Genomic DNA, 19,839 nt, shown 5'->3' with positions numbered 1-19,839 from the left:
TTTTACAAGTACAGAGAGGGAGTTAAAGGGGAGCAGAATGCAATTAATATTTACACAATGTTTATATTAACTCATGAAATCCTCACCACCCTGCAGAACTGGTGTCATTATCCCCTGCAAAATGAAGAACCTGAAAACACAAAAAGAATAGGATCATGGCATCTGGTCCCATCACTTCATGGCAAATAGATGGGGAAACAGTGGAAACAGTGTCAGACTTTATTTTGGGGGGCTCCAAAATCACTGCAGATGGTGACTGCAGCCATGAAATTAAAAGACGCTCATTCCTTGCAAGGAAAGTTATGACCAATCTAGATCGCATATTCAAAAGCAGAGACATTACTTTGCCAACAAAGGTCCATCTAGTAAAGGTTATGGTTTTTCCAGTGGTCATGTATGGATGTAAGAGTTGGACTGTGAAGAAAGCTGAGCACCAAAGAATGGATGTTTTTGAACTGGGGTGTTGGAGAAGACTCTTGAGAGTCCCTTGGACTGCAAGGAGATCCAACCAGTCCATTCTAAAGGAGATCAGTCTTGGGTGTTCATTGGAAGGACTGATGCTAAAGCTGAAACTCCAATACTTTGGCTACCTCATACGAAGCGTTGACTCATTGGAAAAGACTCTGATACTGGGAGGGATTGGGGGCAGGAGAAGAAGGGGATGACAGAGGATGAGATGGCTGGATGGCATCACCAACTTGATGGACATGAGTTTGGGTGAACTCCGGGAGTTGGTGATGGATAGGGAAGCCTAGCGTGCTGTGATTCATGGGGTTGCAGAGAGTCGGACACAACCGAGTGACTGAACTGAACTGAATGTCCCTGACTTCACACAGCCAGTGAGATGAGCTGTTGCTCAATTGCTCAGTTGTGTCCAACTCTTTGTGACACCATGGACTGCAGCACGCCAGGCTTCCTTGTCCTTCACCTCCCAGAGCTTGCTCACACTCATATCCATTGAGTCAGTGATGTCATCTATCCATCTCATCCTCTACCACCCCCTTCTCTTCCTGCCCTCAATCTTTCCCAGCATCAGGGTCTTTTCTAAGTGAAGTGAGACCGGGATGCAAACTGATGTGTCTCTGTCCCACAGGCTGCTGGAGTCACAGAGGGCCTGAGTGTGAACTCTCATTAAGCACCAAGTATTGACAATTCCAATCCCAAAGAAAGGCAATGCCAAAGAATGCTCAAACTACTGCACAATTGCACTCATCGCACACTCTAGTAAGGTAATGCTCAAAATTCTCCAAGCCAGGCTTCAGCAATATGTGAACCGTGAACTTCCTGATGTTCAAGGTGGTTTTAGAAAAGGCAGAGGAACCAGAGATCAAATTGCCAACATCCACTGGATCATAGAAAAAGCAAGAGAGTTCCAGAAAAACATCTATTTCTGCTTTACTGACTATGCCAAAGCCTTTTACTGTGTGGATCACAATAAACTGTGGAAAATTCTGAAAGAGAGGGGAATACCAGAACACCTGATCTGCCTCTTGAGACACCTGTATGCAGGTCAGGAAGCAACAGTTAGAACTGGACATGGAACAACAGACTGGTTCCAAATAGGAAAAGGAGATTGTCAAGGCTGTATATTGTCACCCTGTTTATTTAACTTATATGCAGAGTACATCATGAGAAACTCTGGACTGGAAGAAACACAAACTGGAATCAAGTTTGCCGGGAGAAATATCAATAACCTCAGATATGCAGATGACACCACCCTTATGGCAGAAAGTGAAGAGGAACTAAAAAGCCTCTTGATGAAAGTGAAAGTGGAGAGTGAAAAAGTTGGCTTAAAGCTCAACATTCAGAAAACGAAGATCATGGCATCCAGTCCCACCACTTCATGGGAAATAGATGGGGAAACAGTGGAAACAGGGTCAGACTTTATTTTTCTGGGCTCCAAAATCACTGCAGATGTTGAGTGCAGCCATGAAATTAAAAGACGCTTCCTCCTTGGAAGGAAAGTTATGACCAACCTAGATAGCATATTGAAAAGCAGAGACATTACTTTGCCAACAAAGGTTCATCTAGTCAAGGCTATGGTTTTTCCAGTGGTCATGTATGGATGTGAGAGTTGGACTGTGAAGAAGGCTGAGCTCGGAAGAATTGATGCTTTTGAACTGGGGTGTTGGAGAAGACTCTTGAGAGTCCCTTGGACTGCAAGGAGATCCAACCAGTCCATTCTGAAGGAGATCAGCCCTGGGATTTCTTTGGAAGGAATGATGCTAAAGCTGAAACTCCAGTACTTTGGCCACCTCATGCAAAGAGTTGACTCATTGGAAAAGACTCTGATGCTGGGAGGGATTGGGGCAGGAGGAGAAGAGGACGACAGAGGATGAGATGGCTGGATGGCCTCACTGACTCGATGGACATGAGTTTGGGTGAACTCCGGGAGTTGTTGATGGACAGGGAGGCCTGTCGTGCTGTGATTCATGGCGTTGCAAAGAGTCGGACACGACTGATCGACTGATCTGATCTGATCTGATTGACAATTAACTAAGAAGCTTGGAGCGGTCCTTTCATTCATCACAATTAAAATGATTATAGATGCTTTATTTTTAAGAATGATAAGAAGTGTTACTAAGATAATAGTATAAACCACTATTAATGGTCATAAAATGGAGTAGAATGGGGTTTCCCTTCAATACAAATACCACCTCTTTCCTGACATATAGATTATTAAATATCTTTCATACTGCCCCTTTTTTGGTAAGAAAGGATACAAAAACATCCAAAAAATAGAGAATCAAGCAATATCCAACATTTTTAAAATGAAGTAGACAAGTAATATGGTAATGTGGAATATGGAACCCATTTTCTCTAGGCAACATTTGCTTTCACTTTTCACTTTCACTTTTTTTGGAGTAACTGAGGGACAATAATAAAAGGCACTCCTCAAAATCATTTTCAGAGACCAGTAAAAATTAGATATAATTAGCCATGGAAGAAAATGGGTATGTGCAGCGAATGTCTACTGGCAGACAAATCAGGTCAAAGCCCAGGACAGTGATATCTCATCTCATGATTTCTTTCTGAGTTCACTATGTACACTGGCCTGCAAATATGCTCAATTAAATACTCAGCTGTTCTCGTATGCGCTTTGGAACCCCTAACCTATCGAGAAGGCAATGGCACCGCACTCCAGTACTCTTGCCTGGAGAATCCCATGGATGGAGGAGCCTGGTGGGCTGCAGTCCATGGGGTCGTGAAGAGTCGGAGACGACTGAGAAACTTCACTTTCACTTTTCAGTTTCATGCATTGGAGGAGGAAATGGCAACCCACTCCAGTGTTCTTGCCTGGAGAATCCCAGGGACGGGGGAGCCTGGTGGGCTGTGGTCTATGGGGTCGCACAGAGTCGGACACGACTGAAGCGACTTAGCAGCAGCAGCAGCAACCTATCGAGAAACTTGAAGAAGCATTTATATACATATATGTGCACACAAACAACTGAATCTCTTTGCTGTACACCTGAAACTAACACAGCATTGTAAATTAACTGTACTTCGAGTTACATGGTTACATGTTACATGGTTAGTTACATTGTTACAACTTTTTAAGAAAAGAAGAAAGTGAACCCAGAGAAAGAAAAAAGAAAGATTAGAGTAGAAATTAATAAAGAATAGAAAACTAATAGAAAATAATTAATGGAACCAAAATTTGGTTTTTTGAAAATATCAACAATAATAATATTTGCATTAGATTGAAGAAAAAAAGACTCAAATTATTGAAATCACGAATGAAAGAAAAAACACTACAGATCTTATAGAAATAAAGGTTATAAGGGCATGACCAACTCCAAGATGACATGTTAGATAACTACGATGAAACAGATGCAAACTACTCAAGCTGACTCAAGAAGAAATACCAAATCTGAATAGAACTGTAATGGGATAATAATCAAAATATTATTTACAAAGAAAATGCCCAGGTCCAGATAGCTTCACTGGTGAATTCCAGGGAAGATCCCCTGGAGGAGGAAATGGCACCCCACTTCAGTATTCCTGCTGAGAGAATCTTACGGACAAAGGAGCCTGGTGGGCTACAGTCCATAGCGTTGCAAAGAGTCCAACATGACTGAGCATCTGAGTACATACACATATATACGTAAACATATATATGTGTACATATGTGTGTAATATATATGTATATATAACATAACACAATATATCAATGAAAGACAAAATCCACAATACCTCAGTAGATACAAAAAACTGACAACATTCAGCACTCAATTATGTTAAAATAAAAACAGTTGAAAGAAAAAGTATAGTCACTGAATCGTGTCTGACTCTGTGACCCCATGGACTATAGTCTCTGTCCATGGAATTCTTTAGGCAAGAATACTGGAGTGGATTGCCATTTCCTTCTCCAGGGGATCTTCCTGACTCAGGGGTGGAATCTGGGTCTCGCCCATTGCAAGCAGATTCTTTACCTTAAGCCAGCAATAAAAGTGAACTTCTTCAACCAGATAATGGGCATATAATGAACAATACCAAACTAACACAATACTTCATGGTAAAAGACTGAATGACTTCTCACTAAGATCCAGAAAAAGAGTATTCACTTTTATAGTTTCTACTCAACATGTTACTAGAGGTTTTAACCATGATAATTAGGCAAGAAAATGAAATAAAAGGCATTCAGACTGGGAAGGAATGAAGCAAAACTATCTCTATTGCGGGTGGCATAACTTGGTATTGCTGCTAAGTCGATTCAGTCGTGTTCGACTCTGTGTGACCCCAGAGACAGCAGCCCACCAGGCTCCCCTGTCCCTCGGATTCTCCAGGCAAGAACACTGGAGTGGGTTGCCATTTCCTTCTCCAATGCATGAAAGTGAAAAGTGAAAGGGAAGTCGCTCAGTTGTATCCGACTCCTAGCAACCCCATGGACTGCAGCCTATTAGGCTCCTCCGTCCATGGGATTTTCCAGGCAAGAGTACTGGAGTGGGGTGCCATTGCCTTCTCCGTAACTTTGTATCAATAGATAGGAAATCCTAGGGAATCCACTAAAAACTTTTAGAACTAATAAATTAGATCAACGTTTTCAGAATACAACACCATTTAAAAATAAACTATTTCCACATACTTGAACAATCTAAAATGAAGAAACCAATTCCATTTACAATATCATCAACAAGTATAAGATACTTGGGAATACCTTTAACAGAGAAGTAAAAGTACACCTCTGAAAATTATAAAATACTGTTGAAAGGAACTGAAGACCTACATTTTTGGAAAGATACACACGTTTATGTATCAGAGGACAATGTTGTTAAAACAGCAATAGTCCCTTGAATCATCTACAAATTCAGTGCAATCCTTTAGAAAATCCCAACTGACGACATAAATTGACAAGCTGATCCCAGTATCCACAGGAAAATTGAAGAGACCCAGAATACTGAACCAATGGTAACTGAAGAAAAAAAGAAGTTGGAGGACACACACTGTTTGATTTCAAACTTATTACAAAGCTACAATAATCAAGACAGTGTGATATTGCACAGGGCAGCAAATAGATGAATGAAAAACTTCAGAGTCAAGAAATAAATTCTGACTTTTACAGTCAAATTATTTTTGACAAGGATATCAAGATAATTCAAGAAAGAATATCTTTTCAACAAATGGTGCTGGTACAACTGATATTCATATGAAAAAGAAAGAAGCCTCCCTTATACCATATACAAAAATTAACTCAAAATGGATTGAAGACCTAAATGTAAGCCCCAAAACTAAAAAATATCCTAAAAGAAAATACAGGCATAAGTTTATGATCTTTGATTTGGCATTGATTTCTTAGTAGTGATCCCAAAAACATGAACAAGATTAAAAAATAGGTCAATTTTATTTCATCAAAATCAAAAAGTCTGTTTATTAAATAACACTATTAAGAAAGTGTAAGGCAACCCACAGAAAGGGAGAAAATTTCTACAAATCATATACCTGACAAGTGATTAATTCCAGAATATATAATAGATTCCTGGCATTCAATAACAACAGATCAGATCAGTCGCTCAGTAGTGTCCGACTCTTTGTGACCCCATGGACTGCAGCATGCTAGGATTCCTTGTCCTTCACTATCTCCCTGAGTTTGCTCAAATGCCTGTCCACTGAGTCAGTGATATACCTAAACACCTCACCCTCTCTCATCCTCTTCTCTTCAATTTTTCCCAGCATCAGGGTCTTTACCATTGAGTTGGCTCTGACTCTTTGCATCAGATGGCTGAAGTATTCAGATGGCTTCAGCTTCAGCATCAGTCCTTCCCATGAATATTCAGGGTTGATTTCCTTTAGGATTGACTGCTTTGATCTCCTTGCTGTCCAAGAGGCCTCTCAAGAGTCTTCTCCAGAACCAGTTTGAAAGCATCAATTCTTCAGCACTCAGCCTTCTTTATGGTCCAACTCTCACATCTGTACATGACTACTGGAAAAACTATAGCTTTGACTATCTGGACCTTTGATGGTAAAGTGATTGTCTCTGCTTTTTAATACACTATCTAGGTTTGTCACAGCTTACCTTCCAAGGACCAAGTGTCTTTTAATTTCATGTCTTCAGTCAAATCCACAGTGATTTTGGAGCCCAAGAAAATAAAATCTGTCACTGCTTCCACATTTGCCCCTTCTGTTTGCCATGAAGTGATGGGAAATGCAAATCAAAACCACAAGGTAAAGCAGTTCACAGACACTTGGAAGACTTTAACAAAATTCAAAATTAAAAACAAAACAAAACAGAAAATAGCAAATGTTGACAATGCTGTAGGGAAACTGGAACCACTGTGCTTTGCTGATCTGAATGTAAAGTAGTATAGCTGCTTTGGAAAGCAATCCATCACTTCCTTAAAAAAGTAAACAGAATTACCATAAGACCCAGTGATTTCCCTAATCCTACACCCATGAGAAATGAAAACACAGCCACACAAATAATTGTATGTGAATGTTCTTAGCAACACTACTCATAGTAGTCAAAAAGCAGGAGAATATCCAAATGGTCACCATCTAATTAAAGCATAAGTAAAAATATGGTATATCCATACAATGAAGTATTATTTAGCAATAAAATGATATGAAGTATTGAAAGGTGATCTAGCAAGGATGAACCTTGAAAACATGATGCTAAATGAAAGAAGCCAATGACAAAAGACCACACATATTGTCTATTTATATGAAATATGCAGAATTGCAGATCTATAGACACAGAAAGGATATTTGTAATTGCCTAGGGATGGAGTAAAGTGGATATTGGGGAAAACTGGGAAGTGACTGGACAGAGTTTCCTTTTCAGTGATGAAGTGTTCTAAAACTTACTGTAGCAATGATTGGACAACCCTGTGAATATACTAAAAACTACTAAGTTGCATACTTCAGTTGGATGAATTATATCTCAACAATGCTATCATTTTAAAAAAGACTACATAGGATAACACTCCACTGTATATGATGATATTGTCTACTGATTCAGTGAACATTCTAAAGTTAATAGGCTCAGCTTTATTTGTAACAGCCAGATGATGGAAACAACACACATCTTCACAGTAGAAATGACAATCAAAGAATGGAATATTCATACCATAAAAAGCAATATACTGAATTACTTTATCCATACAATAAGAAAAAGCTATGAAAAGAACAAAGAATAATACATGCAACAACACAGTCGAATCTGACAGTTGAGCTCTGCTAAGCAGCCTGCTGAGCACTAGAGATGTTGCATATTTTCATTGGGCAGTGGTTACAAAGGTGTTAACACCATTTATAAGATGGTTATATGATTATTCTGAATGATTTCATTCTTTTAAATTTATCACAGCGGGAGTTCCTTGGTGGTTCAGTGGTTATGACTTTGCCTTCTAATGGAGGGGGTGCAGGTTTGATCCTTGGTCAGGAAGTTAAGATCCTACATGCCTCATGGCCAGAAAGCCAAAAGATGTGGATATTGAATAATATTCCTCAAACTGAGAAGAAACTTTGAGATTAAGAAATAAAGCAGGCAACTCCATGAAGTACAATTACGAAGTTTATTGAAGGTAACTTACATATGGGTTGGATGAGGCAGATGGCAATCCAGAAGCATTCATAGCAGCACTCCACCCTGTTGAAAGGGCTACAGGGGAGTTTAAAGGGGCCAATGTGAAATATAGATTCTGATGACCAAGTGAGAAGCATGTATGCACCCATTGGGAACCAATGGTTTTTCCTCCTGGAGGTTGGTTGGTGTGTCTGTAGGGGGTTGGGGGTGGGGGTGTCTCATGACCATCTGTGCCAGCAAAGGCATTCATTCCACTTTTCATGTCAGGTGAAGGCTAGTGTAAAAGTTGATAGAAAACATATTCAACTTGTGAGTATTCCTTGTGAGTTAGGCAGAAGGGTCAGGAAGATTACCTGGAGAAGGGCATGGCTACCCACTGCAAGATTCTTGCCTGGAGAATCCCATGAACAGAGGAGCCTGGTAGGCTACAGTCCACGGGGTCACAGAGTCGGACACGACTGAGCAGCTCGCACTTTCACTTTCAGTTATACAGAGAAGGAAAGGGGTAGGACTGAGAACTATGATGGAGCTGCCAACAAGGACTCAGTGTGGTTCAGCCACACAGAAAGAGATGAAGACCAGCAAAGTTTCAGGTAAGTGGTGTAGGGGAGCGAAAGTCACTCTGCAGTGGGCAGGAGAGTGATGGGAATTGATGAGCTGGTTGGAAAGAAAAGAAGTACAGATTCTATTTAAGGAAATTCAGGAATTAAGGAAAGGAGAGGGATAATTGGCAAAGGCTAAGGTAAGGGTTAGACAAGTGCGGAAGAATATCTACATAGGTCTGCTTCTGGGTGTCCGATGGAACAAATCTGAAAGAAAACAGGAGCCAATGGGATTCAGAATGCACACACAGCAAGTTATTCTTCAAGGAGAGAAAGAAGGGCAGGTGACGGCAGAGGAAGCCCCAATTAAACCTGACCAGGCCATTCCCAACTGCTCCTGTTATCTCAGCTTAAAAACTTTAAAAACAAACAAATGAAAAATAATATAATGCATGTAATTGGTTAAAGAAAAATTAAAATATTATAAAATACTCTTATCTACTCCTAGACCCCTTCCTTCAGCAGCTCTAGTCTCTAAGAATGGAAGCTCAATTATTTCCTGGTGTTCACCTTTAAATTTTAAATAATGCATTCATTGCTTGAATAATACATCTTAATGTCCTGAGTTACTGATTTTTGGACCATCTCTCTCTCTCTCTGTAAAATTAGCACTATTATCTTCCTCCATTGCCTAATTGTATCACTTACGCTCTATTTTTAAAGCAAATATCAGTATTTAAATTTTCCAGTTATAATATTTATAATTTGTTCCAAAACTTATATTGTCTTCTGTGGTTCTTCTGCAGGTTGTTTCTAAATGCTATTAATAAACAGCATTAAAAGGACTTTGTAAAGATTTTTTACTGAGGAAGTAGACAAAATTGGACCCACTAAGAGAGAAAGGTCATTTTCACCAAACTGCTGATTGCATAATTTTCTGTGTCAGAAACACTGGGGTCTTACTTTTCCAGCTTTTTGTCTGGTTTTTGCCTAAATATTAATAATATAATTTTTGTATTTCAATTGATCATCTTAGGATTTATTTTATACTTCAGTATAAACATTACTGATAATTTCTTTTAGATGACATTAAAATTTCTGAGCTCACAGTCTTTCACTTGATTGATAGAATTCTGCAGCCAAATTAAGTTCAAATTCTTTTTTCTTTTCAGACTTTAAAAATCATTTAACTTTATCATCCAGGGTTACTGACACAAAATTCAAAGCCAGTATGATATTCTTTCCTTTGTAGGAAAGTTGTGTTTTCCCCTTCTCTTGGCAGGGTTAGGGTATTCTCTTTATTCTTGGAGTTATGACATTTCAGGATATATCTAGAACTGCTTCTTAATTGTGGTGCCTTTTTCCAGGGGCGGGGGGTGGTGGGGGTGGGAGGGGGCTGGTGTGCAGCATGTTGCTGGTTAAAAACTTAACCCTTTATGCAACTTGGGAAATTTTTCATTTGCTTTTTAAAATTACATCATCTTAATCCTTCTATCTTTTTTCTCTTTCTGAAACTTCTGTTAGATGATGAACCAAGTATACCTGTTCTTGATTTCTCTAAAATCTTTTCATTTATGTTGTAAATAAACTTTCTTGTACTCTGATTTTTTTCTTTCTCAAAGAAGCATTTTGTTATCAGGAAAGGTGATACCAGGCAGAATTTCAGTAAGACTATTAATTGAGATTTGTTGCTATTGTTCTTATCTGAGATTGCAGCCATGAAATTAAAAGACGCTTACTCCTTGGAAGGAAAGTTATGACCAACCTAGATAGCATATTAAAAAGCAGAGACATTACTGTGGCAACAAAGGTCCATCTAGTCAAGGCTATGGTTTTTCCAGTGGTCATGTATGGATGTGAGAGGTGGACTATAAAGAAAGCTGAGCACAGAATTGATGCTTTTGAACTGTGGTGTTGGAGACGACTCTTGAGAGTCCCTTGGACTGCAAGGAGATCCAACCAGTCCATCCTAAAGGAGATCAGTCCTGGGTGTTCCTTGAAAGGACTGATGTTGAAGCTGAAAATTCCAATATTTTGGCCACCTGATGCAGAGAGCTGACTCATTTGAAAAGACCCTGATGCTGAGAAGGATTGAGGGCAGGAGGAGAAGGGGATGACAGAGGATGAGATGGTTGGATGGCATCTCCGACTTAATGGACATGGGTTTGGGTGGACTCTGGGAGTTGGTGATGGACAGGGAGGCCTGGTGTGCTGCAGTTCATGGGGTCACAAAGAGTCAGACACGACTGAGCAACTGAACTGAACTGAGATACTTCTGGTTCCATTTCTTCACTGTGGTCCTTCTCTTTCACATGGTTGGTTTCACCAAATGTCTATTGGTCTCTTGTTGGCCATTGATATACAGAAGAATCATACTGGCTGGAGAGGCAGCTAGACTGGGTTCTCTTGATGCACAGATTTGTTCACCAGCAGCCTAGTCCCTGAATAGGAAGGCTATCTGGCATGACTTTACAGACAACCTTCAGCTTTTCTTGAACTTTTTTAGACTAAACTATCTCTACCGTCTCTTATACTTCTAAAAAGCTTATACATAAACAGAAAATGAAGGAAAGAATCAAGAAAACAGGGTATCCTTTCCATTGCAAAGTGTCATAAAATATAAACATGTGTGTTTTATAATAAAAAATTTTTAATGGGACATTTTAAATACTGACAGTCAAGTTAGAGGTGCAAAATTTTGGTTTATAAGAAATACATATTTGGTCTTTATCTATAGTTCTTAGCTCACAGCTTCCCAAACTCTTGAAATTTCCTGAGAGGTAAGAGCAGTGAGGGCATCTTTTTTTACAGTATTTGGCCTATTGTCCTTAGTTCCTAAAAACATTTCAGAACCATAAAGATGTAATGAGTGTTTTATTATTCATAAAAAGCCCCTTTCCATCAACTGGGTTGATGCTAATAAGGTGACTTTTGGAAAAGACCTAAGACTAGAGTTTGGTTGCCAGGATAATTAAACAACCAGGAACAGAGGGATGGAAATTTCAGCCCCACCTCACATCTCTAGGAAGGAGAAAGGAAAGAGTAGGGGAAGCCTGTAGGTTGAATCAATTGCAAATAGCCAACTATTTAATCAATCACACCTCTGTAATGAAGGCTCTGCAAAAACTCAAAAGGACGGGATTAGGAGAGCTTCCAGGTTGGTTAACACATGGAGCCATGGGGAGAACTGTGAACCCAGAGGGGAAATGAAACCTTCGTGCCCTTTCCCCATATTTCCCTAGACAGCTTTTTTATCTGGCTGTTCCTTTTATCATAAACCAGTAACCTAGTCCGTAAAACATTTTTTGAGTTCTGAGAGCCACTCTAGCAGACTAAACAAACCTAAGGAGGGACTACTGGGAACCTCTAATTTATAACAAGTTAGTCAGAAGCACAGGTAATAACCTAGACTTGCAGTTGGCATCTGAAACAGAGGTCAGTCTTGTAGGTTATCCTGTAGAGTCTGATGCTCTCTATGGATGTGTCAGAACTGAGTCAAATGGTAGGACATCCACCTGGTATCTGGAGAATCACTGGACATGTGGGGAAACCTCCTCCACACTGTAACTGGGTGAAGAATTATCAGAGGCTTATCCACAGCCTACAGGGTCCAGGACTGTAGGGAAAATACTGATTCCCTGAGTCACAAGAGGTGCCCATTCATGGATCCTTTGGAAGACATGTTAGATTCACGTGAATAAAATGTTAAAAAAAGAAGAAATATCTCATGTAAAACCACAATCTTTATCTACATTATACCCTGAATTAAGCCTGCTTCAAAAAAAACATATAATTGAATCCAGACAAAAATCATAGATTACAAGAATTCAGCTGTCAGTATTTGGAAAAGCCAGACAATTTAGTGTACTATCCTGCCAAAAATGTCCCATTAACAGTCTGAGATCAAGGGCACCGGCATTTCTTAAAGTTTATACAGGCTGTCTCAGATCAATTTTTGCCTTGGTTTTCCAAAATGCTTTCTCCTTGAGTAGATATGTCTTTATTACAATATTTAAACTTTATTAACTTTAGGCAAATTTCATATTTAAAGTGGGTACTTAAGAGCTTATATTTAAAACTACTAGTAATAAAAAGTAAATGGGTCATTTAAGTAAAAGTAACTGGTTCCAAATAAGAAAAGGAGTACATCAAGGCTATATATTGTCACTCTGCTTATTTAACTTCTATGCAGAGTACATCATGAGAAGCGCTGGGCTGAAAGAAGTACAGACTGGAATCAAGATTGCTGGAAGAAATATCAATAACCTCAGATATGCAGATGACACCACCCTTATGGCAGAAAGTGAGAACTAAAGAGCCTCTTGATGAAAGTGAAAGAGGAGAGTGAAAAGTTGGCTTAGAGCTCAACATTCAGAAAACTAAGATCATGGCATCTGGTCCCATCAATTTATGGCAAATAGATGGAGAAACAGTGGAAACAGTGGCTGACTTTATTTTGGGGGGCTCCAAAATCACTGCAGATGGTGATTGCAGCCATGAAATTAAAAGACACTTACTCCATGGAATAAAAGCTATGACCAACCTAGACAGCATATTAAAAAGCAGAGACATTACTTTGCCAACAAAGGTCCGTCTCGTCAAGGCTATGGTTTTTCCAGTAGTCATGTACGGATGTGAGAGTTAGACTTTAAAGGAAGCTGAGTGCCGAAGAATTGATGCTTTTGAACTGTGGTGTTGGAGAAGACTCTTGAGAATCCCTTGGACTGCAAGGAGATCCAACCAGTCCATCCTAAAGGAGATCAGTCCTGGTTGTTCATTGGAATGACTGATGTTGAAGCTGAAACTCCAATACTTTGGCCACCTGATGCAGAGAGCCAACTCATTTGAAAAGACCCTGATACTGGGAAAGATTGAGGGCAGGAGGAGAAGGGAAAGACAGAGTATAAGATGGTAGGATGGCATCACCGACTCAATGAACATGAGTTTGGGTGGACTCTGGGAGTTGGTGATGGACAGGGAGGCCTGGCGTGCTGCAGTTCATAGGGCTGCAAAGAGTCGGAAACGACTCAGCGAATGAACTGAAGGATTGTTATTGATATTACAACATAAATAAGGATATCTTTAAGAAATTAACTATTCTCAATAGAGCATATATTCTCTAGGTAAGAGAGTGTACTTTTAACAATTTTTAGAATTTCAATTTAATTAAGAATTCATTTCATGTACCTTCTTAGCTGAACATAAAAAATGAAAGATTTGTTAGTGAGAAATAGCTGCCTGATCATAAAGAAGAGTTAAACATCCCTGGCTCACCTTTATCCAAAGATGTAGAATCCTTTTTGAGTAATCTTGTTTCCTCGTGTTGTGGAGACACCCACCATGGCAATATTTCTGCAGGTGCTAAAGCAGGTGACTCATCTGCACTCAGGTAATGGAGCTCCCATCCCATAATATGGGGTCAGGGTCTGTGGGGGAGGGGGGTTCCGTAGGCACTCATCACAAGACTTGTGATAACAGCAACAATGAAATAAGTGGAGAAAAGTTGGGACATTTCTTGGAATGGAAAGGATAGAATAAATTATTCTTTAAGAGTTTTGTTACTGAGAGCCAAATAAGCCCACAGCTTAGGCACAGAAATAAGATTCAATGATGTCTGTCTAAAACTATTTCATTCAGGAAAAATATGATGGCTAGGAATCCAAACAACCAAATAAAATGCGCTTAGTTACACTTTTCAGCCTGACTATGTTTGGGGAATTTTCAGCTTTAATAGCTTTTCCATGTGGGTAAGAGAAATAAAAAAGCACACCATGTGAATAAGAGATAGTACAATTGTCCTGGTCAAAGGATCAGTTACCAAATTTGATCCTGAATGACCAATGCAGTATGATAACCTTGCAGGGAAATTAACACCAAAAGATGAAGACAACTGGAGGGCAAAAACTCTGCCAGCAAGGAGAAGAAAGTGCTCAATATCAGGAGTGATGGCTTAAGGTGCTACTACGTATAGCCTGGCATCCTTCCTTCACTGTCCACTTACTGGAACATGGCTCTTTGTATATGTACTTGCTTAGGTAGATTTCTATTTTTAGTCAAATGAAAGTTTACAAAATTGGCAAGTGGATAAAAAAAAATTCCATCACACAATCATGAACTAGTTTATTACTCATGCTTTAGGTATTTTAGCTAAGAATCCATTGCCATCATGAAGACATACCTCTACATTTTCTTCTAAGAGTTTTGTAGCTTTAGTTTTTATATTAAGGCCATTGCTCCATTTTGAGTTAATTTTTGAACATAGTGTGATAGAATCCAACTTCATTCCTTTATCTATGTATATCCAGTATCCTGAAACTATTTGTTATGATCTTGACCCCTTACCAAAATTCAGTTAATTACAAATGTAAATTAGGTTTATTTCTGGACTCTCAATTTTAATCCATGGTCTATGTGTCTATTCTCATGCCAGTACCACACAATTGGTCTACTGCATCTTTTTTTTTTAATTTTTTTTATTTTTAAACTTTACAAATTGTATTAGTTTTGCCAAATATCAAAATAAATCTGCCACAGGTATACATGTGTTCCCCATCCTGAACCCTCCTCCCTCCTCCCTCCCCATACCATCCCTCTGGGTCATCACAGTGCACTAGCCCCAAGCATCCAGTATCGTGCATTGAACCTGGACTGGCAACTCATTTTGAAATCTGTAAGTATGAAGCCTTGAACTTTGTTCTTTCTCAAGATTGTTTTGGCTCTTTGGGGCCCATTGTGGCTTCACATGAATAAATAAATTGGACTTGATCAAAATTAGAAACTTTTGTGCAACTAATAACAGTGTCAGGAAAGTTAAAAGAGTACCTACACCATGGAAGATATCATGTATCTGGTGTACCAGATATCATATATATATCATGTACATATATCATGTATCTGGTGTACCAGATACCATATATCACACCAGATTTCATATATCTGGTAAGAATCTAATATCCAGAATACAGAGGAAACACAACGGAATAACAAAAAGAAAAAACAACTTAAAATAGATAAAGAACTTGAATAAACATTCTCTAAATAATATACAAATGGCCAATAAGCACATGAAAAGATGCTTAACATCACAAAGTATCAGGGAAATGAAGATCAAAACCACAATGAGAAATTACCTCACACCCACCAGAATGTCTACTATCAAAAATCAAAGCAAAAAAAACAAACAAAACAAAATAACAGGTGTTAAGGAAGATGTGGAGAAGTTAGAACCCTCCTGCTGCTGCTGCTGTTGCTGCTGCTGCTGCTGCTATCGCTGCTATCGTGTCCGACTCTGTGCGACCCCATAGACAGCAGCCCACTAGGCTCCTCTGTCCCTGGGATTCTCAAGGCAAGAACACTGGAGTGAGTTGCCATTTCCTTCTCTAATGCATGAAAGTGAAAAGCGAAAGTGAACTCGCTCAGTCATGTCCGACTCTTAGCGACCCCATGGGCTATAGCCCACCAGGCTCCTCCATCCATGGGATTTTCCAGGCAAGAGCACTGGAGTGGGGTGCTATTGCCTTCTCCAGAATCCTTCTAGTAGGAATGTAAAATAATGCAAAATTCAACAGTTACCATGTAATCCAGCAATTTGCTTCTGGGTATATACTCAAAATAATTTAAACATATATTATAATATATTATTCAAACAGTTGAAAAGATATTTGTGTACCCATGTTTCTAGTTTTTAGCAGCATTATTCACAACAACCATAGCAACCTAAATGTCCATCACCAGATGAATGGATAAACAAAATAGCACATATACTAAACGGAACATTATATAGCCTAAAAGGAAAAAAATTCTGGTACATGCCACAACATGGATGAACCATGTGAAGTGAAATAAGCCAGTCATGGAAGAACAAATATCATATGACTCCACTTTCATAAAACATCCCTAGAACAGTCAAGTTTATTGAGACAGAAAATAGAATGGTGGTCTACCAGGGCTTGGGGGGAGGGAAGAATGGGGAGTAATCGTTAATGGGAATAGAGTTTCAGTTTTGCAAGATGAATAGTTCTGGAGATGGATGGTGATACAACAATGTACATGTATTAAATGCCACTAAATGCAATCGCAATGGTAAATTATATGTTACATATATTTTACCATGATAAAAATACATGATTATAAAAAAAAATATTTTCAGCAAAAATAAAACTATGAATTAAAAATTACACCCATAGTACAATTGGCATTGGCACAGCAGATAGCCTTTCTCCTTTGTCATCCACATTACAAATTAAGAGCAATAAGAATCTACTCTGATCTCACCAGGCCAAAAAAATACCTAATTTCTTGCTGCTGCTGCTGCTGCTAAGTCGCATCAGTTGTGGCCGACTCTGTGCGACCCCATAGATGGCAGCCCACCAGGCTCCTCTGTCCCTGGGATTCTCCAGGCAAGAATACTAGAGTGGGTTGCCATTTCCTTCTCCAGCTAATTTCTTGAGACCAGATGAAATCTACACCTACTTCTAAGCCCTGATTTTATACTGCATCAGTGCTCCTGTTACACATCACTATTAGCCACTGCTTTTAAAACTAAGCCCACAGAACTGCATTGTCCAATATAGTAGTCACTTGCCACTTGAAATTCAGCTAGACCAAACTGAGATGTCCTGCCCTGGATTTTGAACACATATAAAAAAGAGTGTTAAATATCTCATTCATAATTTTGACACTGATTCCAAGTTGAAATGATATTTCATATACATTGGGTAAAATAAAATATATTATTTGAATTAACTTCAACTGGGTCTTTACTTTTTTAGATGTGATTACAAGAAAATGCATGTGTGCTAAGTTACTTCACTTGTGTCTGATTCTTTTCAACCCAGTGGACTATAGCCTACCAAGCTCATTTGTCCATGGAATTCTCCCGGCAAGAATATTGGATGGGTTGCCGTGCCCATCTCCAGGGGATCTTCCCATTCTGGGGACTGAACCTAAGTATCTTAAGTCTCTTGCATTGGCAGGTGGTTTTTTGTTGTTGTTGTTGTTGTTGTTGTTTTTACCACTAGTACCACCTGGGAAGCTCTACTAGAAAATCCACAATTATAGATTGGCTCACAGTGTTTATCTATTGGGCTGCACCACTCAAACAAATTATACTTTTTAAGCAAAGTTTAGCACAGTATACTTAAACCAGTATGTTACAAAATTTACACTTGATTTTTTAAATGCTTAGAATCTTTTTAATATTGAAAGGCAAAATGTCACAAATCATTGGAAAAATACTTATTTTCCATCTATAATATATAAAATAATACACCAAAACTCTTAATAACAAACTAAAATGCAGTCCTTTCTCAGAGTCCTATAGGAAGATAATTAGAAAACAATTACGAAGGTATCAAGAACCAGTATTAGAAGTTTCACAGGGGACATGTTTACTAAACAGAGCAAAGTAGAAACATTTCAAACATACTTCAGCACATCTGTTATTTATTAGAATGATTCTCTTTCAATAATAAGATGCTTTAGTCCATATCTTGTTCTTTCACAGGGCTTCCCAGGTGGTGCCATGGGAAAGAACCTGCCTGCCAGTGCAGGAGACTCCGGGGACATGAGTTCCAACCCTGAGCCAGAAAGATTCCTGTGGAGGAGGAAATGGCAACCCACTCCAGGATTCTTTCCTGGAGATCCTATGGACAGAGGAGTTGGTGGGCTACAGTCCAGGGGGTCGCAAAGGTTGGATGTATGAGCTCACATGCAGCAGTACCATCCTTCTTTCAGTATTTATTATTTTGTGTTCTCTCTCTTCCTCTCCCTCCAATACCAGCATCATAAAGGCAGGATCCCTGTGGGGTTCACCCAGCAGCACGTAATTTTATTTAACCCAATGCTGGACACATCAGAAACATTTAGCGCATGTTGATTACCTGCTGTTGAAATACATTTTTGTGAGCTGACCAAGGAAAATTGTATGAGAGAAGATCAATGAACTCTTTAAAGAAACAAAATCAAGTTTTGAAAAAAATCTATGTAAGAGTAACTGCTCATAGGCTGGCAATGTCAAGAGAAATAAAAAAAAATTACATGAGGATGTATGATGACATTATAGAGACAGAAGCAGAGGTGAACGAATTTACTTCACTGTTCATCAGTCAGTTCTTGCAGCAAAGAAGCTGAAGCCAAAAAGGAGCTTCTGGGTACTTTATTTCTTAATATATAAGAATAAGACCTTTACAATATTCCATATGAAGATGGTGAGCCACGATGAAATTTTTTTTTTAACCACAGGATGGTTCACTAGTCATCTTGTAGCAAGGCAAATATATGTGTTGCAGAACTAAAAGGCAAATTGCGTGTTTTTCTATTACACAAAAAGCTACTGTTCTGTATTCATAACCATTTTCTGGGTGGCAGGCAGCTTTTAGCAATATGACATACAGCAGGTATTTTGGAAAAATAAGCACATTTTCTCCATCCCTGTAATAGAAAGGTGACATTTTAAAACATAAGAGAGGGATCAGTAGCTACTTTGGAAAAACAACTGTCCTATGGAGAGGGCACTTTGAAAAGAGATATAACAGAGGAAACATTTTTATACATGATTTTGCCAAACGCAATGCAAATGTGTCCCTTAAAAGCTCTCTTACTTGTACAATTACAAACTTGAAGAGAGATGTTTTTATCATTGTAAGTCTTCCAAATGAAGGGTTTCCGTGGGTATGGGTACATTTGATAAGAGCATGTCAATGCAGGATCTTTCAGTTACACTTTGAGGATGTACAGTGGACATCAGAGGTGGCCAGAAGCCAGAGAAAGGCTCCCTGGAAAGTTCTTATTGGAGCAAAGATTTGAGAACAATGATGGTGTGAATTCTGAATATCTGGGAGAAGAACTTCCCTGGTTGAGGGAAGGGACAAACACAGATGCTAGCATGATATGTTCTAGGAAAAGGGAGGATTCTAGAATGGAAGAAGGGGTGGAGAGAAGTAGATGGAGCCAGCAAGGTAATAGGCAGGGAATGTGTGGGTGGGTAGAGGCAGCTGTTACTGTGGTGAGGTCCAGCTGGGGCCAGGATGGTGGCAGGGGAGGTGGGTCAGTGCCATCACTCCTAATTAACTTGCCGGTTAGACAAGCTCCCAATGGCTTAGTGTGTAAAAAATCCACCTGTAATTCAGGAGCCGCAGGAGATGTGGTTCGATCCCTAGATCAGGAAGATCCCCTGGAAGAAGAAACAGCAACTCACTCCAGTATTCTTGCCTGAAAACTCCCATGGACAGAGAGGCCTGGCAGGCTACAGTCCACGGGGTTACAAAGAGTCAG

At 39.2% G+C, this 19,839-nt stretch overlaps 1 protein-coding gene across 1 annotated transcript in view; it reads right to left on the bottom strand.

The window, feature by feature from the left end:
* DIRAS2 (DIRAS family GTPase 2) overlaps positions 1 to 19,839 on the bottom strand; it is a 36,459-nt gene that overhangs the window by 4,654 nt on the left and 11,966 nt on the right. The gene's annotated exons all lie outside the window — the stretch shown is intronic.

The sequence above is a fragment of the Bos indicus genome, chromosome 8 (genome assembly GCF_029378745.1).
Source record: "Bos indicus isolate NIAB-ARS_2022 breed Sahiwal x Tharparkar chromosome 8, NIAB-ARS_B.indTharparkar_mat_pri_1.0, whole genome shotgun sequence".
Taxonomy (NCBI): domain Eukaryota; kingdom Metazoa; phylum Chordata; class Mammalia; order Artiodactyla; family Bovidae; genus Bos; species Bos indicus.
This window is presented reverse-complemented; position numbering and strand designations above follow the sequence as displayed.